Source organism: Rhinoderma darwinii, unplaced genomic scaffold (assembly GCF_050947455.1).
Source record: "Rhinoderma darwinii isolate aRhiDar2 unplaced genomic scaffold, aRhiDar2.hap1 Scaffold_127, whole genome shotgun sequence".
In the NCBI taxonomy this organism is placed as follows: domain Eukaryota; kingdom Metazoa; phylum Chordata; class Amphibia; order Anura; family Rhinodermatidae; genus Rhinoderma; species Rhinoderma darwinii.
In genome coordinates this window covers 1369174-1394823 of record NW_027461959.1, presented here as the reverse complement: position 1 = coordinate 1394823, position 25650 = coordinate 1369174, and positions in this window count along the sequence as shown.

Below are 25650 nucleotides of genomic sequence, written 5' to 3'. Positions count from 1 at the left end.
GCATTCTGGGCTAATTGCAGCTATTCTGCAAATATGCATGTACTGGCCCTTTAAGGCAGTGCAGGCGCGCACACCCTGTGAGACCGGGTCCAGACCAGGAAGTGAGTGCCGAAGTCTCCCAGGAGGGAGATGCTGCCGGGAACTCACCTGTCTATGGCCGCAGCTGTCAGAGGGTGTCAGGACGAAGGTCCGCGGCCATAGACGTTACAAGCTGTAGGCAGACCGAATCTCTGAACAGAAAGAGGTTGTGAGTGAGGACAAATTGTAATACAGTAATGATAAACTCATGCATTTCACCTTCCAAATCTGACATGTAAAGAAATGTCCTTGTGGATTCCAGACTGTCAGTATCTGATGGACGTGTAGAGATTCCACATCCCGTTACCAATATCATATCAGATTCCAGTCGAATATTGTTGATCTTCTGTAACATCAGCTTTCTTTTTTTTTTTTATATAATTTATTAACTACACCTTATTCTCCCTTTAAAAAGTGCAGTCCTCTGCACTACAGTTAAAAATATAAGTCGATCTAGTGGTGCACCTCTCATGTGCCGGATAGGATATCTACTTTCTATTAATTCTCTCTTCTGAAGACCTTAATGCCTCTTGCATTTTTCTTTTAGGAAAACAAAAAAAAAAGGTAAAAACAATCTCAATTTAAAACAAGATATCCAGTACAAGAAAAGTGCAGCACTAGAAATCACAAAACACATTTCAAGCTCCTACCCCCCCCCCCCAGCCAAGAAAGGAGGAGAGAAAAAAACAACCCATAAACCCCTTCCTCATTATTGTAATTATGACATCTTGGGCGTGCGATGTGCCTTTTTTTTCTTTCCCTTTTTTCACTCTATCTTATATTGTTTATCAAGAAGAGTCTTACCATTTTCCCCATTTATTGACCCATTTATCCAGTTCCCCCTTATCCCTAGCTCGGATGTATTCATACTCTTTACATTTATTGCATACATTCATCCATTCCTTAATATCAGTGTCACGTAGGGTCTATGGACCCACTGGGCTGTACCGCCTTGGCGGTAAGGCAGCTGGCAAATGGCGCAGGTAAATGTCTATAGTTCGTATAGGTACCTGTGGCAGCTCGGACAGCAGCAGGGCAGGCTCGGAAGGGACTAGGAAGCAGGTAGACGTCAGACGAGGTGAAGCAGGTCAGACATGGATACAGCACGACACTACTTTGGCATAGCACAGTGCTCGACCAAGATGGTATGGCATGCTAGGAACAGGAACTGGAACAGGAAACACACTAGGAGGCCATCACATAGACAAACTAGGGAACATCAACAACGCTCAGAAACAGGGCACTGGACCCCTCTTATAGTCCAGGGTACTCACGGGTCAAAGATCATCAAAAGGTCCGGTGTGCGCGCTGCCCGTTTAAGAGCGGGCACGAGCGTGCCCGAGCACCCTACGGGATCCGGCTGAGGTGAGTCACCTGAGTAGGAGGCTGGGGCCAGCGCTTGTCGACTCTTGGGTGCGGCTGTCAGGAGGAGATCGGAGCTGACAGCCCGCAACCACGAACATTACAATCAGGAGGGTCGGGGGATATAGTTTCCTAACCATGGTCAATCTGGCCATAAATAATAATCTTGCAATCATTATCTTAAGCTCCTTAGATCCTTCCCTTTGTATGCCTATATACAGTGGGATACACATCAGATATGGAACTACAATCCTTAATCTACTTTCTATAGTCTGGTGTATATTTCTCCAATATGGGATAATTTTGACTACTCCATACAGGATGCAATAAACCTGCCTTATCTTGTAACATCTACTACACCGTGCGTTACCTCTAAGGCACGTCCTCTGTAAATATCTGGGGCATAATATAATCTATATACTGAATTTAACTTGTGTACATTTGACTATTGTGCCACCACTTTAATATTCTGATAAATATGTTTCCATCTTTTCGTATCTAAACATCCAATGTCTCTTTCCCGTTTCCGTGTGTTCGTATGTGTTAAATTCTTCGTGACTTAATTTATAGGCTTATAGTTGGTGTCAGTGCTTTTCTGGATTTACTTTACTTTCTCAGTAAATGGAACTCTCGGTGTTCAGTAACTTTAAATAAGTGTTTATTTACTTCATTTCTTACTGCATGTGCTAATTGTACAGATCTAAATTAATAATCACCAACACCAAATTTATTCTGAATATGAGCAAAACGTAATAATTGTCCTTCCTGGAATAAATGATGTCCCTCAGTTATTTCATTCTTAACACAAGTTTCTAGATCTGACCGTTTATTCTCTTCCCTCAGACGACCATTTTCCCATATAGGAGTGAAGTGCTCCCTTTACCCCCCAGAAAGCCCTTCCAATGTTCCCAGGTTGTAATCCAGAGTTTACTATTCGGCCGTGCTATGAAGGACCCCTGTCGTAGTTGATCAGTTTCTAATAGATCAAAGTTATTATAAGTTCGGCCTCGAGCTCTTAAACATCCCTGGTTCCCCCCAACCAAATATAAAATGTAGTTGGGCAGCCAGGGAATAACCAGAGAAGGTGCAGAGCCCCCCCCCCCCCCATCTTATCTGATTTATATAAAAATGTTTGCTTTATACGCACGCTCTCTCCCCCAGATTAATTCATTAGTCAAGTTTTCAATTCTCTTAAATAACTTCTCCGCTCTCCATACCGGACTCGCTGATGGCATATACAGAACCTGCGATAATAGGATCATTTTCATCAGTGCTATTTTATCCCTCTTAAATAAGGGGACATTTTCTCATACACTTTTATTTTAGATCTAATCTTTGCTATGGTCGGAATGAAGTTCAGTGTCGTATAATTTTCTACATTGTCTCCAATTTTTATTCCCAGATATTCAAAACTCTGGGATCTATCAAGGACCTCGATTCCTGCCATCCAGAGGCAAAAGCACGGTCTTAGTCCAATTACTGTGTATAGATGTTCAGATAGCACTAGTTTTCTCTGGTGCTCAGAATAGGGTCCCAACCCAGTTGAAGGAATGGAAATTTTTTTATTTGGCATACTTCTAGAAAGGTAACGTGAATTTTTATTTTGGTTTTGTTTTTATCGTGATGGCAGTGGCTATATGTGCAACGTTTCGTTAGACCTTCATCGGGCACTAAAGAAAGACATATACATACAATTTAGTATAATATAAACATACCATGAAAAGATACAGGATGTATGGTATTGAACATTTTGAGATATAATACAAAAAGTTCGTACAAAACAGATGTACAACATAGGAGGATAAAAAAGAAGGAACGGTATCTAGCATCTTGTGGCAGTGTGGGGCATCAACTAGTTCTGTTTTACGTATCGAAGTTGTAGTTTAAGGAAGCCAGGCAGTATATAGAATATATTACGAGTATAATAAGACATAATATCGTATCAATCCGTCATAGTGTGTTGGTGAAATATACAGTGTGAGCAGTGGGTCATAAGGTTAGGTTAGTCTAAGGTAAGCTCAATAATGACAACACGATCCATGAGACCACAGCATGATACAATATATAGCAGCATAATATCACATACCTGAGCCATACTGGGGACTGTTTTCGCGAAGCTGGCACTGTAAAGGATCTGCCAGGCACAACTTCTGTGTATACGCCCATAGGTAATCAGTCTGCACCTGAGTCTATGTCTCTGAGACTGACTCCATCTTCCACCACTCAGGATGGCAGGCTTAGGAGTGGGAGAGCCTATTGCAGCCTGGCCAGATGGAGCTAGCTCCCGCCCTCTGTCTATTTATACCTGCCTTTCCTGTTCCTCCTTTGCTTGTGATTCTTTTCGTGAGTTTTCCTGGCCCAGCTACAGCTTCTATCTATTTGATCCTGCTCCATACTGACCCTGGCTTACTGACTACTCTCCTGCTCTGCGTTTGGTACCTCGTGCACTCCTGGTTTAACTCGGCTCGTTCACCACTCTTGTTGCTCACGGTGTTGCCGTGGGCAACTGCCCCATTTCCCTTAGCTTTGTGTACCCTTGTCTGTTTGTCTTGTGCACTTACTGAGCGTAGGGACCGCCGCCCAGTTGTACCCCGTCGCCTAGGGCGGGTCGTTGCAAGTAGGCAGGGACAGAGTGGCGGGTAGATTAGGGCTCACTTGTCCGTTTCCCTACCCCCATCATTACATAATCACAAGCCCATATACCTAGTCTACCCTGGTCCCTGACACTACTATGGACCCCCTTGAGACCCTGGCCCAGCAAATGCAGGGTCTCTCCCTACCGGTCCAGGCCCTGGCTCAGAGGGTCAACCAGCCTGATGCTACCATGGTAGTGCCCCTCACCTCACCTCTTGAACCCCACCTCAAGTTGCCTGACCGGTTCTCAGGGGACCGGAGGACTTTTCTCTCCTTTCGGGGGAGTTGTAAGCTCTATTTTCGCTTAAAGCCCCACTCCTCAGGTTCTGAGAGCCAGCGGGTGGGTATAATTATGTCCCGGCTCCAGGAAGGGCCCCAAGAATGGGCCTTCTCCTTGGCTCCTGACGCCCCTGAACTTTCCTCCGTTGATCTTTTCTTTTCCGCTCTCGGACTCATTTATGACGAGACTGACAGGACTGCCTTTGCCGAGAGTCGGCTGGTGACCTTACGTCAGGGTAAGAGACCTGTTGAGGAGTATTGCTCTGACTTTAGGAAGTGGTGCGTAGCTTCTCGGTGGAATGACCCTGCCTTAAGGTGCCAGTTTAGGTTGGGTCTGTCGAACGCCCTGAAAGACCTGCTAGTTAGCTATCCTTCTGACTCCCTAGACCAGGTTATGGCTTTAGCGGTACGACTTGACCGACGTCTCAGGGAACGACAACTTGAACGTTTTTGTGTTTTCCCCTCTGACTCCCCCATGATGCCTCCCGAGGTCCCGTTGCTTTGCTCTTCCACGGAAGACTCGGAGGTACCTATGCAACTCGGGGCCTCCGTGTCCCCCCGACAACGTAGAGAGTTCCGCAGGAAGAATGGTCTCTGCTTCTATTGTGGGGATCACAAGCATCAAGTGAACACCTGTCCTAGGTGTAAGAATAAGCAGCCGGAAAACTTCCGCGCCTAAGTGATCATCGGGGAGGTCACTTGGACGCACAGGTATTTCCCGTAAATCTGAAACGTAATAAAATCTTGCTTCCCTTTCAGGTCTCTTTTGGTGGTAGGTCTGCTACCGGTAGTGCCTTCGTGGATTCAGGGTCTTCTGCTAATATCATGTCTGTGGAATTTGCTATGTCTCTAGCTATGCCTTTGATTCATTTGCCTAAACCTGTCCCGGTAGTGGGTATCGACTCCACTCCTCTTGCTAATGGTTATTTTACACAGCATACCCCTGTTTTTGAACTCCTTGTTGGATCCATGCATTTGGAGCAGTGCTCTGTACTGTTGATGCAGGGATTATCGTCCGATTTGGTTTTAGGCCTTCCCTGGTTGCAGTTGCATAATCCCACATTTGACTGGAATACTGGGGAGCTTACCAAATGGGGTAATGAATGCTTGACGTCATGTTTTTCTGTTAATTCTATTTCTCCCCCTGAGGAGGTGAACACGCTACCTGAGTTTGTTCAGGACTTCGCTGATGTTTTCTCTAAGGAGGCCTCCGAAGTGTTACCCCCTCATAGAGAATACGATTGCGCTATCGAATTGGTACCAGGAGCTAAGCTCCCTAAGGGTAGGATATTTAATCTTTCTTGTTCCGAACGTGAAGCCATGAGAGAGTATATCCAGGAATGCCTGGCCAAGGGTTACATTCGCCCCTCTACTTCTCCGGTAGGTGCTGGCTTATTCTTTGTAGGGAAGATTGATGGTGGTCTTAGGCCATGCATTGACTACCATAACTTGAATAAGGTCACTGTAAGGAACCAGTATCCCCTTCCTTTGATTCCTGATCTCTTTAATCAGGTTCAGGGGGCCCAATGGTTCTCTAAGTTTGATCTACGGGGGGCGTATAACCTTATCCGCATCAAAGAGGGGGATGAGTGGAAGACTGCGTTTAACACGCCCGAAGGTCATTTTGAATACCTCGTCATGCCCTTTGGGTTGTGTAATGCTCCTGCGGTCTTCCAGAATTTTAAATGAGATTTTAAGAGATTACATGAGGGTATTTCTTGTAGTATACCGTGATGACATACTGGTGTTTTCCAAGGACTTGTCCTCCCACATTGAGCATGTCAGGAAGGTGCTCCAGGTCCTTCGGGAAAACAAACTGTTTGCGAAAACCGAAAAATGTGTGTTTGGGGTACAGGAGATACCATTTTTGGGTCAAATCCTCACTCCTCATGAATTCCGCATGGACCCCGCCAAGGTCCAGGCTGTGGCGGAATGGGTCCAACCTGCCTCCCTGAAGGCGTTACAGTGTTTCTTGGGGTTCGCTAATTATTACAGGAGATTTATTGCTAACTTCTCGGTCATCGCTAAGCCTCTTACGGACCTCACTCGCAAAGGTGTTGATCTCCTCCACTGGCCTCCTGAGGCTGTCCAGGCCTTTGAGGTCCTTAAGAAGTGCTTTATCTCGGCCCCGGTGCTGGTTCAGCCCAACCAAATGGAGCCATTTATCGTGGAAGTTGACGCATCCGAGGTGGGAGTGGGGGCTGTCTTGTCCCAGGGTACCAGGTCCCTCATCCATCTCCGTCCCTGTGCCTACTTCTCCAGGAAGTTCTCGCCCACTCAGAGTAACTATGATATTGGCAACCGCGAACTCTTAGCCATTAAATGGGCATTTGAAGAGTGGTGCCACTTCCTGGAGGGGGCTAGGCACCAGGTAACGGTCATTACCGACCACAAGAATCTGGTTTTCCTAGAATCTGCCCGGAGGCTAAACCCGAGACAAGCTCGATGGGCGCTATTTTTTACCAGATTCAACTTTTTGGTTACCTATAGGGCTGGGTCTAAAAATATTAAGGCCGATGCACTGTCGCGTAGCTTCATGGCCAGCCCTCCTTCGGAGGAAGATCCTGCTTGTATTTTGCCTCCTGGTATAATCATTTCTTCTATTGATTCTGATTTAGTCTCTGAAATTGCGGCTGATCAAGGTTCAGCTCCCGGGAACCTTCCTGAGGACAAGCTGTTTGTTCCCCTGCAATTCCAGCTATGGGTACTTAGGGAAAATCATGACTCCGCACTATCTGGTCATCCAGGCGTCCTGTGTACCATACACCTCATTGCCAGAAACTATTGGTGGCCTGGGTTGCCTAAAGACGTTAAGGCCTACGTCGCCGCTTGTGAGGTTTGTGCTAGGTCCAAGACTCCCAGGTCCCGACCAGCGGGCTTACTACGTTCTTTGCCCATTCCCCAGAGACCTTGGACCCATATATCCATGGATTTTATCACCGATTTGCCTCCATCTCAAGGCAAGTCGGTGGTGTGGGTTGTAGTAGACCGCTTCAGTAAGATGTGCCACTTTGTGCCCCTCAAGAAACTACCCAATGCCAAGACGTTAGCTACCTTGTTTGTCAAACACATCCTGCATCTCCATGGGGTCCCTGTCAATATTGTTTCGGACAGAGGGGTACAATTTGTTTCATTGTTTTGGAGAGCCTTCTGTAAAAAGTTGGAGACTGATCTGTCCTTCTCCTCTGCCTTCCATCCTGAAACTAATGGCCAAACTGAGAGGACTAATCAATCTCTAGAACAATATTTAAGGTGTTTTATCTCTGACTGTCAATATGATTGGGTCTCATTCATTCCCCTCGCCGAATTTTCCCTTAATAACCGGGTCAGTAACTCGTCAGGGGTCTCCCCCTTTTTCTGTAATTTTGGGTTTAATCCACAGTTCTCCTCCGTTTCACCTGGTAGTTCCAACAATCCCGAGGTAGAGGTCATTCATCGGGAACTGTGCACAGTCTGGGCCCAGGTTCAGAAGAACCTACACGCGTCCCAGAGCGTACAAAAAACTCAGGCTGATAGAAGACGTTCTGCTAACCCCTTGTTTATGGTCGGGGATCTGGTGTGGTTATCGTCTAGGAACTTGCGCCTTAAGGTCCCGTCCAAGAAGTTTGCTCCCCGGTTTATTGGGCCGTATAAGGTCATTGAAGTCCTCAATCCTGTCTCCTTCCGACTGGAGTTGCCCCCATCTTTTCGAAAACACGACGTGTTTCATGCCTCCCTCCTTAAACGCTGCTCCCCGTCCTTGGCTCCCTCGAGGAAACCTCCTGTTCCCGTTCTCACCCCATAGGGGGTGGAATTCGAGGTGGCCAAGATTGTGGACAGCAAGATTGTCCAAGGCTCCCTCCAGTACCTGGTCCATTGGAGAGGATACGGGCCTGAGGAGAGGACTTGGGTACCCACCCGGGATGTTCACGCTGGGGTATTGGTCAGGAAGTTCCACCTTCGTTTCCCCAATAAACCAGGTCCACTTAGAAAGGGTCCGGTGGCCCCTCATAAAAGGGGGGGTACTGTAAAGGATCTGCCAGGCACAACTTCTGTGTATACGCCCATAGGTAATCAGTCTGCACCTGAGTCTATGTATCTGAGACTGACTCCATCTTCCACCACTCAGGATGGCAGGCTTAGGAGTGGGAGAGCCTATCGCAGCCTGGCTAGACGGAGCTAGCTCCCGCCCTCTGTCTATTTATACCTGCCTTTCCTGTTCCTCCTTTGCTTGTGATTCTTTTCGTGTGGTTTCCTGGCCCAGCTACAGCTTCTATCTATTTGATCCTGCTCCATACTGACCCTGGCTTACTGACTACTCTCCTGCTCTGCGTTTGGTACCTCGTGCACTCCTGGTTTGACTCGGCTCGTTCACCAATCTTGTTGCTCACGGTGTTGCCGTGGGCAACTGCCCCATTTCCCTTAGCTTTGTGTACCCTTGTCTGTTTGTCTCGTGCACTTACTGAGCGTAGGGACCTCCACCCAGTTGTACCCCGTCGCCTAGGGCGGGTCGTTGCATGTAGGCAGGGACAGAGTGGCGGGTAGATTAGGGCTCATTTGTCCGTTTCCCTACCCCCATCATTACAGGCACTCTGTAAATAATGGCGGTTTACCGCTTTCATTGGCGCTAGATTGCCCTGTCCGTGGTGGCTGTATTTATGTCCAGGGGGAGAGCATGGAGCTGGTGCTCCGATGTTTGTGCCGACGTCATATTGCGTGTCGGCACATGCGCAGTGGAGTGCATGGCAAGTTGGCCATGCGTTCCACAGAGTATTGGGAAGGAGGCGTGGAGCGCAAACAGACGCGCCTGAGTGTCGTCAGAGGCGACGTTTCCTAGGAGACTAACAATCAGACTCCTGTATCGCGGTGTGGGTGTGGACATGATGGTATGTAAAAATAGATGGTGATAAGCATGAATCAGAGGGGAATCTATAGTATAGGATGGGGTGTATGGCTGGACAGTGATTTTAGGTCCAGATGGTGTACAGCGTATTATCATGGGGTGGAGTGTGGAACAATATGGAAAGTGAATCTATAGGGAAGCAATTTAGAAGCAGGATACTGAATCATGGAGGGTGTTTGAGATGAACTTACTCTATTATGCCCTACTAATAAAGGATACTTGGAGGTGTCGTCTGTTTCAAATAGACGGAAAAGCAGTCCCCGTTGCGGTACAGTAAGGCTCAGCGAGTCTAGGATGGGAATAAAATGTGTATAAGTACATAATAAAAATATCTTCAACAACAAACGGAACGTCATTTGATTACAATTGGCTATTGGTGCGGCAGAATTGAAATGATACATAAATGTATACATAACCTGGTAGATGAATTTTACAGTAAACTGCTAATTTCATATTTCCTATTAAGGCCTTTGAGTTCCAGGGTCTGGAGTTTGTGTATCCAGAACGCCTCCCTACATTTTAGATGTTTGATTCTGTCAGGGATCATTACCATGTATATTGTTTGAAAAATATTATCCTCACACATATGTATATACATTTCAGTTCTTTGTGTAATATGCTGATATATATAACAAGTTCTTTGTTCATGTCGGACACACCTATGGAAGACACCGCCCCCTGGAATGCAAGAAGAGTGAGTCTGAGAAACTGGTGGGGGCTTGGGCACTCCCACATCTCTGGGGAGGAGGCATGTGTCTCTTTCTGTGTTTCTTTGTTCTGAATAAAAAGTTTTCAGTCTTCCTCCTGGCTTTGAGAGGGAAGCTGTACCAAACATCTCTGTGTGGTGTACTTCTCTCCAGGCATGCCTTCAGCTTTCAATTTACAGAGGTGGTTATTCGGTGTGAAATACGGACCTGACAATTCTGTCGCCTCCTCTTCTCGGAGCTGGAACTTGTTCTATCACTTGGAACATCAGTTGTGAGATGTTGTGTTGGTATTTGGAAAAGTGTGCAAGGATGGGTAGTAACGTTTTACCACAGCGTATATTCGATTTGTGTTAGCCAATCCTATCTTTAATGCGTTGTGTGGTTTCCCCTACATACGCCAGGCCGCAGGGACATTTGATCATGTATATTACGAAGTTAGTATTGCAGGTGAAGTAGTCACGGACAGGGATGCTCTGGCCAGAAAGAGGGTGGTGAATTTTGTCTCCCCTAATAATGTGTGAACACTGGAGGCAAGACCTGCATGGAAAAGTTCCCATCTTGGGTGTGTTAAGGAACGTCTGTCTAGAGGGTCTTGTGGATGAGCTGACGTCTGCTCTAACAATTTTGTCCCTAAGGTTTTCGGGTTTTTTGGAACAAGGGAGAAAAGGGGATTTGAATTCTTCAATTTGAGGGTATGCTTCTCTGAGAAGGGGCCAGTGTTTCCCAATTATGTGGTGAATTTTGTATGCGCACGGGTGGTATACGTGTATGAAGGGAATGCGTTTTGGTTTCTCAATGGTCGTGGGGTGTTGGGTAATTGTGCTGACCACAATATATTTTCCGGGTAGCCTCTTTCACAAAATTTGGAAATCATGTTCTCAATTCTATGATTGCGTAGAGAAGGATCGTCGACAATGCGAGAGACATGTGTGTATTGGGATCTTGGTAGTGCATTTTTTGTGGCTCGTGGATGGCAACTCGAGTAATGGAGCAGGCCATTTTTGTCAGTCTCCTTTGTGTATAGGTCTGTGCTTAGTTTACCATCTTCGTCCTTTTTAACCAGTGTGTCTAGGAAGCTTATTTCTGCCATATCTTGGCTGAGTGTGAATTGTAGCTCGGGCCAAACATTGTTGAGATAGGACGTGAAGGGCGTGGCTTGGCAGCCAGACTGGATGGCTGTGTGAGAGTGTAGCTCCGCAAGCGACTTCCACCACATTGTACCTCTGTACCTACCCAGAACTCACCTCATCAGGTAGCGATAACCTCCTAGGATGCCCAGGAGAAAGAATTCAGTCGCCAGACCGCTCAGTGTCGGCTAATCCACCGCTGGGGACCGCACATGCTGGCAACTCACCTCTGGCATCATGCCTGCCTTCTCCGGGACCCTGCGGCCGCCACCTTGGGGAAACACCACGTGGCTCACAGCCCCACTCTCCTCCATCTCCTGACTCTCGGAGCCCTGTGAAGCAGAAGCAACGTCTGGTACCGGAGGTAGGAGATAACCTTGTTACACACACTGATCCTGTCATACTGAGATGTGCAGCAACTGAAACGACGGACACTGGAAACCTGTGCTAGCATTTCTTCTGCAGTATTGCTATCAGTGTGTGAAGAGTGGGAGAAGAGGGTTGCATTGACAATCCAACACAATGGGCAGCACTTTGAACACATTTTATAAGTGGTCAAAAACTTGTAAATAACTCATGAAAGAATAAAGTAACGTTAAAACCAAGCACTCCATTGTTTTTCTTGTGAAATTCTCGATAAGTTTGATGTGTCACATGACCCTCTTCCCATTGAAAAAACTAAAGTTGGATACAAAATGGCCGACTTAAAAATGGCCGCCATGGTCAACACCCAGCTTGAAAAGTTTCCCCCCTAATGTGCCACAAACAGGAAGTTAATATCACCAACCATTCCCATTTTATTTAGGTGTATCCATATAAATGGCCCACCCTGTATAATCATCTTGCTTCATTTTACAATTATCCAATTTTAAGGCTTATAACTATTTCATGCTTTTTTATATTGGGGAATGGGCAACTCTGTTTCAGATTTTCTTTTCAGAAACATCATGGTGTAAAGTCAAAGCAGAACTTGCATTCCTGGGAACTTGGCACCTGAGGGGGAAAAGGCTTGCAAAGCTTGGCTCTCTTCTGGTTTTCCATGCAGTTTGGCATGTAGCATTCTGTAAAGTGAAATTGAGTAACTCTTGTTGGGGCATGGGGAATCCCACATCTTGTTTTTAGCAGTCAACATAGAACAAAGTGCTTGGAGTCTGTAGCAGGTAACGTGCAATGTGTGCATGACTCTCCTCATCCCTGTAGATCTTGTCTATAGTGTATGGAATGTCTTCACATTTCCCTTCTGTGTGGCCGGGCACTGGATAGTATGAGAAGCTGCTTCATGTTTTCCTAGCCTGAGTGTGAAGTATAGATTGTCAAACTACTCTCGGGTTGGGTGGGATTTTATTTTCTGATTTCTTCCAGAAACCTTGGAAAAAAATCTTGACTATTAGGCCCCATGCACACGAACGTGTTTTTGCGTCCGCAATTCCCCCGAAAATCCACGGGAGAATTGCGGACCCATTCATTTCTATGGGCCCATACACACTATCCGTGTTTTCACGGGTCTCCGCATGTCCGCAAATCCGTGCCGCACAAACTCAGGACATGTTTTATTACGGCCCGCAAATTCGATGCGGACATGCCCATAGAAGTCAATGGGCCTGTGGAAAATGCGGGTACACCTCCGTGTGTCAACCGCAGTTTGCGGATTTGCGGAAGTGTTGCTAGGCGACGACCGGGAATGAGTTCTGTCGTCATCCTGTTTTACCTAGGCTTTTTTTTTATCCGCATTTTGCGGATTACATACGGATGAACTGCGGAGGACATTTCACGGAACACGGTCCTGGAATTTGCGGACCAGAAAAACACTACGGTCGTGTTCATGAGGCCTTACTTGAAGTGAATTGCACAGCGGATAGTGGCAAATGAACCTGTTTAGTACATTTCTTGGTAAACAGATGTGTTGACTATGCATACATCCGGCCCCACAATCTTTTCGTCAAACAATAAAATCACACTTGGCGTTTCACCTGAAACTAGTTTGAAGCATTGTGGAAAGGAAGAAAGGATTTCTCTAGTCTTATATCCCGCAGATGTACACGTGGAGCCAGAGCTATTTTGGGAGCAACTGATGGAGGAATGTAGGAGGACAAGCGATCAGTTTTAAGTATTCAGTCCTTCACCATGTTCATTTTTTGAAAAATCTACTTCCTACAGTGAGGTTGGTCTCTTTTGTCTTCATTTTAGTAGGGGTATTATCTCTTCATATCTCAAATTCCTTTATAGAAACACACAATGTTTTTTAAAAAATGAACGTAACACCACTCCTGGTCCCAATGCAATTTTTATTTTGCAGTGGTTCTTGCTTGCCGTTAATTACAACCCATCTTTTTTGTCGTAGCATTTCTAACATTTGTATTCATAGTTCTTAGTTTGGGGGGAGGGGGTGCTAACTATCCAGATTCTTTTTCAGGTTGATATCAGGCTCCAGTTGAAGGCATTAAGAATAGCGCTTCTATTAAATAACTTCACGGCGGGTTCTTGGTTTTTGACTTTTGTTATACAAAAGGAATTACAACCTCTATTCCCATATTTTCCAAGTTGCAGAGCACTCGATGCTGTAAGAACAAACTCCGGTATGTATTCTATTAAAGCATGAAATCAGGTTAGCACTAATTCTAAAGCTGGGATGCATAGGAGATGTACAGTAAGGTATTTTTACTCCCGACCATTTAGCTCATTCATGTTTAATACCTGGTTGCTAATTCCAATACCTTTTTGCAACCTTGAGCTATCCTTACTGTGTTTGTAATGAGGTTTACATTTCTTGTGCACTTAACTAATAGATCATGGCAGCCAATCTATGCATCATTTATACATGTACCAACTTCTGTTAAATACAGACAATTGTACACATAGTATTCTAGAACTCGTCCCCCTACAAACTTAGGGAAAATGTACTGGGACCAGGGAGGGAGGGGGGGGGTGTATTTAAATTAAACTTGCATTGTGTTACACCTTCTAGGAACCATGGAAATCAGTTTGTGCTATACATAAGGTATGGTGACTTTCTACATTACCTCCTGAACAGTTGAAAACCATTCTTCTGAGGGTAACATGGGCCAGTTTTCGTGTAGGTAATGCTCAATTGCGTGTGTTTCGGTATTCTTTTGTATGATTGTCTTTTGGAAGGAGTGATACATTATCCTGAACAAGATTTTGTGGGATGTGTTGCTACATATTGGGGTGGGGGTCGGACTACGACAAGTGGTTTGCTTTGAAACTCTTTCAGGTGACGAGGGCGTCAACTCAGTAGTAACCAGGAGAGAAGATTAGAATAGAAGATGTAGAAAAGACATACTGCTCTTCCGATAGTCTCACAAGGTTTTCTTTTACTGGGAGAACAAGCTTGTTTTTCCAGGTTTTGCTTTTTTCCTGTCCCTATAAAATGTATATATAAAAAAAAAAAGCAAAAGATACCGGTGGTGGGCACTCCTGGTACACAGGACGGGGTTCAAATCCCTGCGGTGTCTCTGCTGAGTCATATTGATCTCCCTTTTTTTATTTATTTTTATTTTTGATATAAATCTTTTTTTCATGGTGATGTACAGTACAGTAGTTCAGAGCCCTCTAGTTGCTAATCCCTTCTAATGGGATCTGAGCCACAAATAGCTGTGTTATGTTGACTGTGTCGGTGCTTGATATTACCAGCCCAAAGCCTGCAGTTTCACTACTCATAGGGCATCGTGACCTTTTCTGACTGGTCAAGTTGAGCGTTTAAAGGACAGGTGTCGCGAAAAAAAATATATTTTTACATAAATTTGCCTTTAGTGTGTTATTAAAATAAATTTTATTAACTTGTGTTTCTGTGTTTTACTTTTTTCTTTTTCCTTACTTTTACTTCACTATGGGGGCTGCCATTTTTTTCTTCATCTCTGTATGTGTCGATTAACGACACATACAGAGATGGAATATGGCACATACATCCCAATAGAGAATGTGAACGGGAGCCATTCCATTCACTATAGTGTACGCCGTCTGTGTGGGAACGGCGCATGCGCCGCTCCCACACAGTCCAAAAGAAAGGTCTTCGGCCGAGCGACATCCGGCGCCATTTTCATGTGGACCGGAAGCCGCGGCCGGACAGTAAGATGACTACTTCCGGTCGCGGCTTCCGGACATATGTTCAGAAGCAAGGACTAGGAGCGGAGGGAGCGGCGGTGGCAGGAGCAGGTAAGTTATGTTTGTGTATGTTCGTGTTTTACTGTGTGATTACCACTGTATGTAAGCCTACTACACTGTGCATTCGCTCAAAAAATGGCGGCACACAATGTAGGAGGTTTGAACATTCAACCCCCTCTTTTCTCCTGCCACTAGCCAGGATAAAGGAGGGGGCATTGTTTGAGCACACTAGAGCGAGTGTGTCTTCTCCAATTTTGCAGCATAAAGCAATGAGGTTGCTTTACCACATGCCAATGCTGCAATTTTGGGAATTGCTCCCTCTAGTGACCAGCGCATGGAAATGTTATAAATTAGAATCTAATTTATATTTCCTGACTTGTGAAAAAATTAAAAAAATTAGAACAATGTGTAATCATGTATATTTTTTAACTAAAAAAAATAAAAAAAATTCTAGCGACACATTCCCTTTAAAGGGGTTGTACAGGATTAGAAAAACATGGCTGCTTTCTTCCAGAAACGGGGCCGCACCTATCCATGGGTTGTCTGATATTTCAGCTGTTCTTCATTGAAGTGAATTGGGCCGAGCTGCAATACCACATACAACTTATGAACAGGTGTGGCCCTATTTTAGGAAGAAAGCAGCCATGTTTTTCACATCCTGTACAATTCCTTTTAAATGGGTTATTAAAATTGTTGGGCTATCCTTAGGATAAGCGATCAATATTAGATCAGTCGGGGGTCCGACTGTCAGCTCTACTGCCAATCGGCTCTTTGAAGGGGCCATGGCATGTGCAAATACAAACAACCATGCAAATGATAGAGGCTCTGGCGATCGTATGAGTGCCGCTGCCCCTTCAAACAGCGACGGTGGTCTTGCTGATGTTAGTCTGATTCCGACCAATCTAATATTGATGGTCTAACCCCTTTTAAAGGATGTTTAGCCTCAGGTGTTGGTACTGTAATAAGAAACATAGTATTCCCCCATAAAATCCAAACCGATTCGAGCTTTAATCTTCCCAAAACTTTATTTAATCTGATTAGTTTTTTTGTTTTGTTTGTTTTTTGTTTATAACTGCCCTATCTTCTACCTAATCTAATAGGCGCCTTATCTCCTTCCCGACCGCCCACCGTGTTTTGACGGCAGGCGGTGCAGGTTCCCGGCCTACAACGACGTCTTTTGGCGTCGCTGTAGATGAGACTCAGCGCTCATGTGAGCGCTCATCCTCTAAGCAGGAGCTGTAACTAACCGCTCCTGATCCGAGAGAAGCCTCCTGAATACAGCTGGAGTCGAAAAACATTTGGACCCCAGCTGTTTAACCCTTTGATTGCCGCGGTCTGTGACTGCGGTATGATCAAAGGGAATTCGCCTCTTTGATCGCATCACTGGGATTCCAGTGATGCGATCAAATACACGGGAATTCCTCTGCAGTCAGCCCTGGGGACTTACAAAGGACCCCAGGGCTGTCTCTTCCGTTTGCCTGCTGTTCGGGCACACTATGTGCTGCCTGATCAGCAGCCTGTATCTTAGTGACAGTGTAATGTATTAGCATACAGGAGTATGCTAATACATTAAAAGTAAAAAAAAAAAAAATATAAATAAAGTCCTTAATGGGCTTAAAAAAAAAGTAACAAAAAAGTCATTATTTGGCATAAAATACATTTTATTGCCCCTACACTACATAAAAACAAAAACCTACACTTATCAGGTACGACCATAATAACCTGAAGAATTAATAGAATGGGTTATTTAACGTGAACGGGATAAAAAATAAACAAGAAAAACCGTGTCGAGAATCGCTTTTTCCTACAGTATATTCACGCCGTAAAAAAATAATTTACCCCCCCCCCCTCCAAACTGTGGGGAAAAAAGATACTATTTCTCTCGCATAAAACAAGGCCTCATACAGCCACGTCAATGAAATAATAAAAGTTATGGCTGCTGAAAGACGGGCAAAGACAAAAATTTAGCTGGTCATTAAAGAGGCTCTGTCACCACATTATAAGTGCCCTAGCTCCTACATAAGGAGATCGGCGCTATAATGTAGGTGACAGCAGTCCAGCATTCCACGGGATGTCTATTCACAATCCCGGCACTTTGTTACTCTGTCTGTGGTAGTTACAGCAGAGATTACGCAGAGATTACGCAGTAAGGGTATGTTCACACGCTAGCTGTCATTTACGGCTGAAATGACAGACTGTTTTCAGAAGAAAACAGCTGCCTCGTTTCAGCCGTAAATGCTCCTCCTCGTAATATACGAGGCGTCTGTGACACTTGTATATCTTGAGCTGCTCTTCATTGAGTTCAATGAAGAACAGCTCAAATTACGCTGCAAAGAAGTGCACTGCACTTCTTTGCCGAGGCAGTCAATTTATGCGTCGTCGTTTGACAGCTGTCAAACGACGACGCGTAAATTACAGGTCGTCTGCACAATACGTCGGCAAACCCATTCAAATGAATGGGCAGATGTTTGCCAACGTATTGCAGCCCTATTTTCAGACGTAAAACGAGGCATAATACGCCTCGTTTACGTCTGAAAATAGGTCGTGTGAACCAAGCCTAAGGGCTGATTCAGACGAACGTGGCGTTTTTGCCTGCACAAAAGCCACTTGACAGCTCCGTGTGGCAGCAGCATATGATGCGCGGCTGCGTGGTTTTCACGCAGCCGCCATCATTATGACACGCCATTTGGATGTTTGTAAACAGAAAAGCACGTGGTGCTTTTCTGTTTACATTCATCCTTTTGACAGCTGTTGCGCGAAACAGCCAGTTCGCACGTAAGTGCTTCCATGCGGCATGCGTGGTTTTCACGCACCCATTGACTTCAATGGGTGCGTGATGCGCGTAAAACGCTGAGATATTGAACATGTCGCGATTTTTACGCAGCGGACAAACGCTGCGCAAAAAGCACGGACTGTCTGTATTGCCCCATATACTTCTATTGGTCCATGCGAGCCGTGTGAAAACCACGCGGCCTGCACGGACGCAATTCACGTTCGTGTGAATCGGCCCTAAATGACAGGTTACAACAAGATTACGCTGTGCTCTGCTGTAACTACCATAGACACATGAACGAAGTGCAGGGATTGTGAATAAACAGCCCGTGGAATGTCTATTCACTGTCTAAACACTTCAGTATTGTTAATGTGCTAGTATAAGACAGCACATAAGGATCTAGCAGGATCCCTATGCGCTGAGTAAATGAATGGAGAGGAGTGCATGATGCTTGGTCTAAAGTAAAAATATGCCCACTTGGGCATTAAGCAACTCATTAGCATAAATCTAAAATCACTAATAAAGTGGTGAAAACAGATCGTTTATTTAAATAAAAAGCATTACTGTCACCTACATTACAGCGCCCATCTCCTTATGTAGGAGATAGGGCACTTATAATGTGGTGACAGAGCCTCTTTAAGGTTTTTTCAGGCCTGGTCATTAAGGGGTTAATGTAGATTTGTTTGTTGAAAAAACATTTATTTTTGCCCAAGTTATGATCCTTTTTCGTTTTATGCGAATTTGTTCTAAATGCCCAACTGGGCGTTTTTTGTTTTTTTTACTTTTCACCAAGTGGGCGTTGTAAAGAAAAGCGTAGGACTCTGACTAATCGTGATACACTTGCCCGGCTTGTTTCACTGCACAGCATGATCTCGTGAGATCACGCTGTGATGGGACTTCCTCCCGCAGGTCCTTCACCGGAGCGACAGGAGAGTCAACAAACATCCCCCTCAAGCCATGCCAGGATGTTTATCCGAATCTGCAGTGGCTGGAGGTGACGTCTGTTCAGTCTTCCATCGCTCTAATGAAGGACCTGTGGGAGGAAGTCCTGTAAGGGCAGATACAGACGGACGTTGCGTTTTTGCGCGCGCAAAAACCATTTGACAGCTGCGTGTGTCATCCGTGTATGATGCGCGGCTGCGTGATTTTCACGCAGCCGCCATCATAGAGATGAGGCTAGTCGACGCCCGTCACTGTCCAAGGTGCTGAAAGAGCTAACTCTTTCAGCACCCTCGACAGTGAATGCCGAACACAATATCGAAAAACCTGTTGAAAAAAAAAGAAAAAGTTCGTACTTACCGAGAACTTCCCGGCCGTTGCCTTGGTGACGCGTCCTTGGTGACGCGCCTCTCGACATCGGGCCCCACCTCCCTGGATGACGCGCCAGTCCATGTGACCGCTGCAGCCTGTGCTTGGCCTGTGATTGGCTGGAGCTGTCACTTGGACTGAATTGTCATCCCGGGAGGTCAGACTGGAGGAAGAAGCCGGGAGTTATCGGTAAGTCAGAACTTCATTTTTTTTCTACAGGTTCATGTATATTGGGATCGGAAGTCACGGTCCATGGTGCTGAAACAGTTTAACTCTTTCAGCACCATGGACAGTGACTATCTCCTGACGTCGCGTACCGATAGTTTTTTTGCCGGGTTCGGCCAAAACGAGTTCGGCCGAACCCGGTGAAGTTCGGTTCGCTTGTCCGGCTTCGCTCATCGCAAAGACACTCCGTTTGGATGTTCGGAAACAGAAAAGCACGTGGTGCTTTTCTGTTTACATTCATCCTTTTGACAGCTGGTGCGCTGTTTCAGTTGGTTCGCACGGAAGTGCTTCCGTGCAACCTGCGTGGTTTTCACGCACCCATTGACTGCAATTGGTGTGTGATGCGCGAAATACGCAGAGTTATTGAACCTGTCGCGCTTTTTGCGCAGCAGAAAAACGCTGCGCAAAAAGCACGGACTGTCTGTACTGCCCCATAGACTTGTATTGGTCCATGCGTGCCGCGTGAAAACCACGCGGCCCGCACGGACCGAATACACGCTCGTGTGAATCCCCCCTAAGTGTGATCTCGTGAGATCACGCTGTGCAGTCTTACTGGGGCTTTAACTCTTTTTAACTCTGGTTTTCAAACGCCACTTATATCACAAGCCACTAAGTCCACCAAGCTCAGACAGAGCCAAGTCAAACGGAGTTCAGCAGTCTAATTTATATCACCTGAGAGCAATTAACCCCTCCCCCTAGTCAGCTGCTCAGTTGGAAGGAATCTGCAAGGAAAAAGAAAGTTTTAAAATTGTCAGTTTTTGCTATCTTCTATTTGCAAGCAATCAATTAAGTTCTCACACAGATTCACAAACACAGAAATACAGCAACACAATCTGGTTTTAGAACTCCACTTATATCACAAGCCACTTAAACCACCAAGCTCAGACAGTATAATTAGTTGTTTTTAAAATGTACCAGAGTTTATCCCAACTCTCATACCCAGACAACTGGTGATGAAGTCTCGTTGGTTCTGTTTGCAGATGCTGTAGATCTAGCAGTAGAGGAAGTGGGTCATCGCCAGTGTCGCAACACAGAATGCCATGTCAGACTTCCCAGGAATCATGTGGGGTGATAATGTGTAGCACTAGAAAAAAGTTTTATTGCTCTCAGGCCCCACATACAGGAGGGGCTGGTGATGTCACGGAGGGGCTGGTGATGTCACGGAGGGGCTGGTGATGTCAAGGAGAGGCGGCTGTTCATATGATAATGAAGTGTACTCCTCCCATTACACAGTTGTATTTCTATTGAGAAACACAAAATATGGTCATGTGGTATTGCAGCAATCCCCTAAAAAAATAATACACATATTCACCTGTGCATACATTTACCCACCAGGGCAAATCAAACACCACTGTAATAGGCCCATGTTTTTAGCCAATTCAAGGGAGTTCCTCTGCGTGTATAGATGTGAATTTGACATATGAGTAGGGGAAATGGCCCTCACATATAACTAGCTATGTGGGTCACTCCAAATATCAATTATGATGGGGTTTGCCTTGATGCATCATATTTTCTTTAGTCGTAGGCCATGGTCAAATGTTTCACCAGGTCCACATGGAAGACACACAACCGGTACCCATTTGCATAACTTTTGATGTTTGAACAGGATGTGCGGGTAATTACCTCCAACCCTGGGTGAGAATGTTATCTGATGCTAGATACAGGCCCTAGTGACAAATTCTTAATCGACACCTCTCGCACCTTGGTGAGGAAAGGGCAGATTACACATTTGCCTGACAGTGGACCTCCTTTGGTGGCCAAAGATATGCATTTCTTAGGTAAAACAAATGAATATTCTGTGTCAGAAGGGGTTATGAACTGACCACTTAATAACCTACTTTTGATATTACCTATAACACCACATACTTCAACAACTTTCCTTCTACGGAATCCGGAAGACAACACGTTGTTGGGTATGTCCGGTCTGTGACAGATTTACGGGTACAGATAGGGCAGTGTCTTGCCGCTGCAGTGCTGCCCCCTGACTGAACGTCCTCCTCATACACATTTATTGGGATGTCCCAGATCAGGACTGTGATCTCCCACTTCTACACCTCCTTTTTACTGGTACAGGACTAGATGCCTTTTCCTGTGCCTCCTCAGTGAGCAGGAAACCTCACTTCATGTCAATTGCCCGCAGTGTTGACAGTTGCTCCTTTAGATCCACAATATGGGCTTTACACCATGCACGGCAGTGTGCCCCCTCAAATAGCTATTAGATGGGGTTCACTGGACTAGTGGCCCCCACTATTACTACCTCCTATTAGGGTCACTAGGGTTATACCTAGCTCCCCTACCTTTTCCTTTATTACTCCTATGTGTGTGTGTGTGTTGATTCACAACACGAGTGCATAATAAAGCAAGGTATATTACTAGCTATAAAACGTATACACCATGTATATTCAGGATATAGTATCAGTATACATCATTATACATGATAGCTATTAATACATAATGAGTATACGAACACTATGTCTTGAAATATAATATATTACAATCCTATCTTAGTACCTAAATACACATATAAAACACTCATGCCTACTTCTGTGACCCTCCCCCACCTGGCTCTAACTGTCCCTGTAATTAAGGGGTTAATAAAATAAGTGGCTGTAGGGGGAAGAGGGAAAGGGCGTTGTAATAGGATAAGGTTTGTGAGATGTATGTGAGCTGAGGGTTAGGGTCAGGGTTATGATGGGATAGGGTAAACACAGTGAGAAGGAGCTGCAGGGGTTAAGTTATTGCTGGGGAGGGATGCAGCCCCTTGACTAGTTATGGCCGGGTAGGGAAGGGTTCGGAATGGTACTGGACTGCTGGTCTTGTGGCTTCAATGTTTAGTGGTGGTGGAGGCTTTGGCGGTATCCAGCTTCTCCTCAGGTGGGGGATGATCAGGTCTTCTCAGGTGGGGGTTGGAGTGTAGGTCTGAGGACTATACTAGCATTGGACTGTTTTTTTTTTTTAAGCCTGTCCTGTATGACCTCACCATGCCGATCTCATGAGAGAGACTATACAATGTCTAATGGCTTTCTCACTTAGAACATACACTGTTACCCTTCAATTTGTCATTTTTTTTGTCATTTATTTATCTTCCATGTTGTGTGACACATGGATCTCCTTATCCTTTTGCCTGGTCCTCCCCCCTTCGCTCTAGTTTAAATACTCTGCTTCGCCTTCTAAAATTCTCTCCCCAGCACTGCGGACCTCCTTTCATTCAGGTACAATCATCTGCAGAATACAGTTTGTTCCCAAATGGAATGTTAGCCCTGTTCTTTAGGAACCCAAAGCCTTCTCCTCTACACAAAGACTTCAGCCAAATATTTACCTCCCTGAGCTCCCGCTGTCCTTCCTGTGATGCACATGGCGCCGGCAGTATTCCTGAGAACACAACCTCGGAGGTCCTTCATTTCTGCTTTTTCATTTGGTCTTTACAATTATTCCGAAGGCTCCTCCACCTCCCATGTATTCTGTCACTGGTTCCCATATGAACCACAGCTGGCTTATCACCAGCCCCTCCCAATAATTTATCCACCCATTCCATCACATGCTGAACCCTGGCACCAGGGACCTAGAGGAAAAACGAGAAAATACCACGGCGCCACATGGTGCAGATCACAAGCGAAAATGAGGAAACTAACAATGGTGAAACTATTGCTCGCCTTTGGGGGTTGTGCAAGTAGTAGGCACAACTCTACTGTAGGCAGGTAATAATGTTAATGGGTGATGTAGCTGCAGCTAGGTCCAAACCGGTGGTCCACAGGCAACCGCTCAAAGAGACATGTAAGGAGTAAAATTGTGGACCCAAGTACTGCACTGCTGACCTCAAATTCAAGTCCAGACAAAGGTGAGAAATGGGATTTAATGGGTTTAAAAATAATAAATCGACAATTAGGCTACGCGTTTCGATGCTGGACGAGCGTCTTTATCAGGCCAAGTACAATACATTGTGAGGAGGCACTTTAAATAGTGAGGGAAGACCAGAACAAACAGGCAGGTCAAAGGTTATATCTGACGTAACACCTGGGCATAGTGCTGCAAAGCATCACATGAGTTTGCATAATTGGTTAAAATGAGTAAAATGAGGGGATTACAGATGTTGGGTGTGTGTGTGTGTGTGTGTGTGCGTGTGCGCGTGTGTGTGTGTGTGTGTGTGTGTGTGTGTGCGTGTGCGTGTGCGCGTGTGTGTTGTAAGCAAAGGGAGATGAATGGGAAGCAGCAGGAGATAATTGCTGAGCATGGTGGGAAACCATATTAAATAATAAACACAATGAAGGGGATTATCGGGTGTATGGCAAGCGGACAGACATGTTTGCAATGAGCAGGCAAGGTTGGGGTTAATGGTGCAGTGGATGAACGAGAGGGGCTGGGAAATCAATGGGTGGGAGAGGTCGGGCCGTACTCAGTGAGTAGATATGTATCATGTGGATCCGGAGTTAAAAGCCTGCAGCGCTAAAAGAGCGTCCCGTAGTCAAGGAAACAATGAGAACTACTGTGGCCGCAGAGGGACAAAAGGGTGAAACGCAAAATGGATCAAGAGGTGTACGAACAGGAGAATAGCGACATATTAATGTATGTAGGACTATGGTAGCTACTGATAGGATGAGGAGGGCAAGGAGAGGGTTAATTGAAGGGGAAGGGGGAACTTAGACTTAAAAGGTGTTAATTTTGCAAAATAAAAGAGAGCAGGAGGTGTCAACTTAAAATAAAGAAAAAATATATAAATTTATATAATAAATATATACATAAAGGACATTAAGTGATAGGGGTTTCATAGGGCAGTAATTGGTCAAATATTAGAATAAGGGGATGTTACTAATGTTAGACATTCACGAGGTCTTGATGACCTTTTTGTAAGAGGTATTAGTTTATTTGAACTTAAATTGCGTGTCGCGGTTTAGTCCAGGGATGTTTCAGTGATGTCATTAAGGCCTGTGGGATTGAGACAGGCAAGTTTATGGATCCAGTAATTCTCATGCTGTTTGAGGAGGTTGAATCTGTTCAAAGAACTTGACGGGATTTGTTCAATAGGTGTAATTAGGATATCCTTGAAATTGTGTACAAGTGAGAAATATCGTGATACGCTGTGTTTAGGAAAGCCATCAATGACGTTTGATCGATGTTTATTGATCCTGGAGTGTAATTGCTGTGTGGTTCTTCCAAATTACTGAAGGATACACGGGCATTGTAAAAGATAAATGAGTCACTTGCACAACTTAAAAAGGTTGGGGTGGGGTAATGTGCACTGTTAGGCTGGGTTCACACGAGCACATTAATGTCCGTAATGGACGGACGTATTTCGGCCGCAAGTACCACACCGAACTCAGTGCAGGGAGCCGGGCTCCTAGCATCATAGTTATGTACGATGCTAGGAGTCCCTGCCTCTCTGCAGGACAACTGTCCCGTACTGTAATCATGTTTTCAGTACGGGACAGTAGTTCCACGGAGAGGTAGGGACTCCTAGCGTCGTACATAACTATGATGCTAGGAGCCCGGCTCCCTGCACTGAGTTCGGTCCGGGACTTCCGGCCGAAATACGTCCGTCCATTACGGACGTTAATGTGCTCGTGTGAACCCAGCCTTAAAATCAAGGTAGCTATTAACGTCGATGGATTTAAAATGGGTACTAGTGACAACACACACACACACACACACACACATGCACACACACACACACACACACACACACACACACACACACACACACACTCACATACAGCACTGCTACATACAGATACATACTCATCTCTGCTACATGCAGACAGATGCAAACACACACTCAGCTCTGCTGTACACACACACACACCACACACACACAGCACTGCTACATAAAGACACACACTCAGCTCTGCTACATACAGATACACTCAGCTCTGATGCACACAAACCCAGCTCTGCTATATACAGACACACACAGCTCTGCTACACACACACACACACACTCAGCTCTGCAACATAAAGACATACGCTCAGCTCTGCTACATACAGACACACACTCAGCTCTGCTGCACACACACACACACACACACACACACACACACACACACTCTCAGCACTGCTACACACAGACACATGCTCAGTTACATACAGACACACACTCAGCTCTGCTGCACACACACACACATTCAGCTCTGCTGCATAAAGATTTACACTCATCATTGC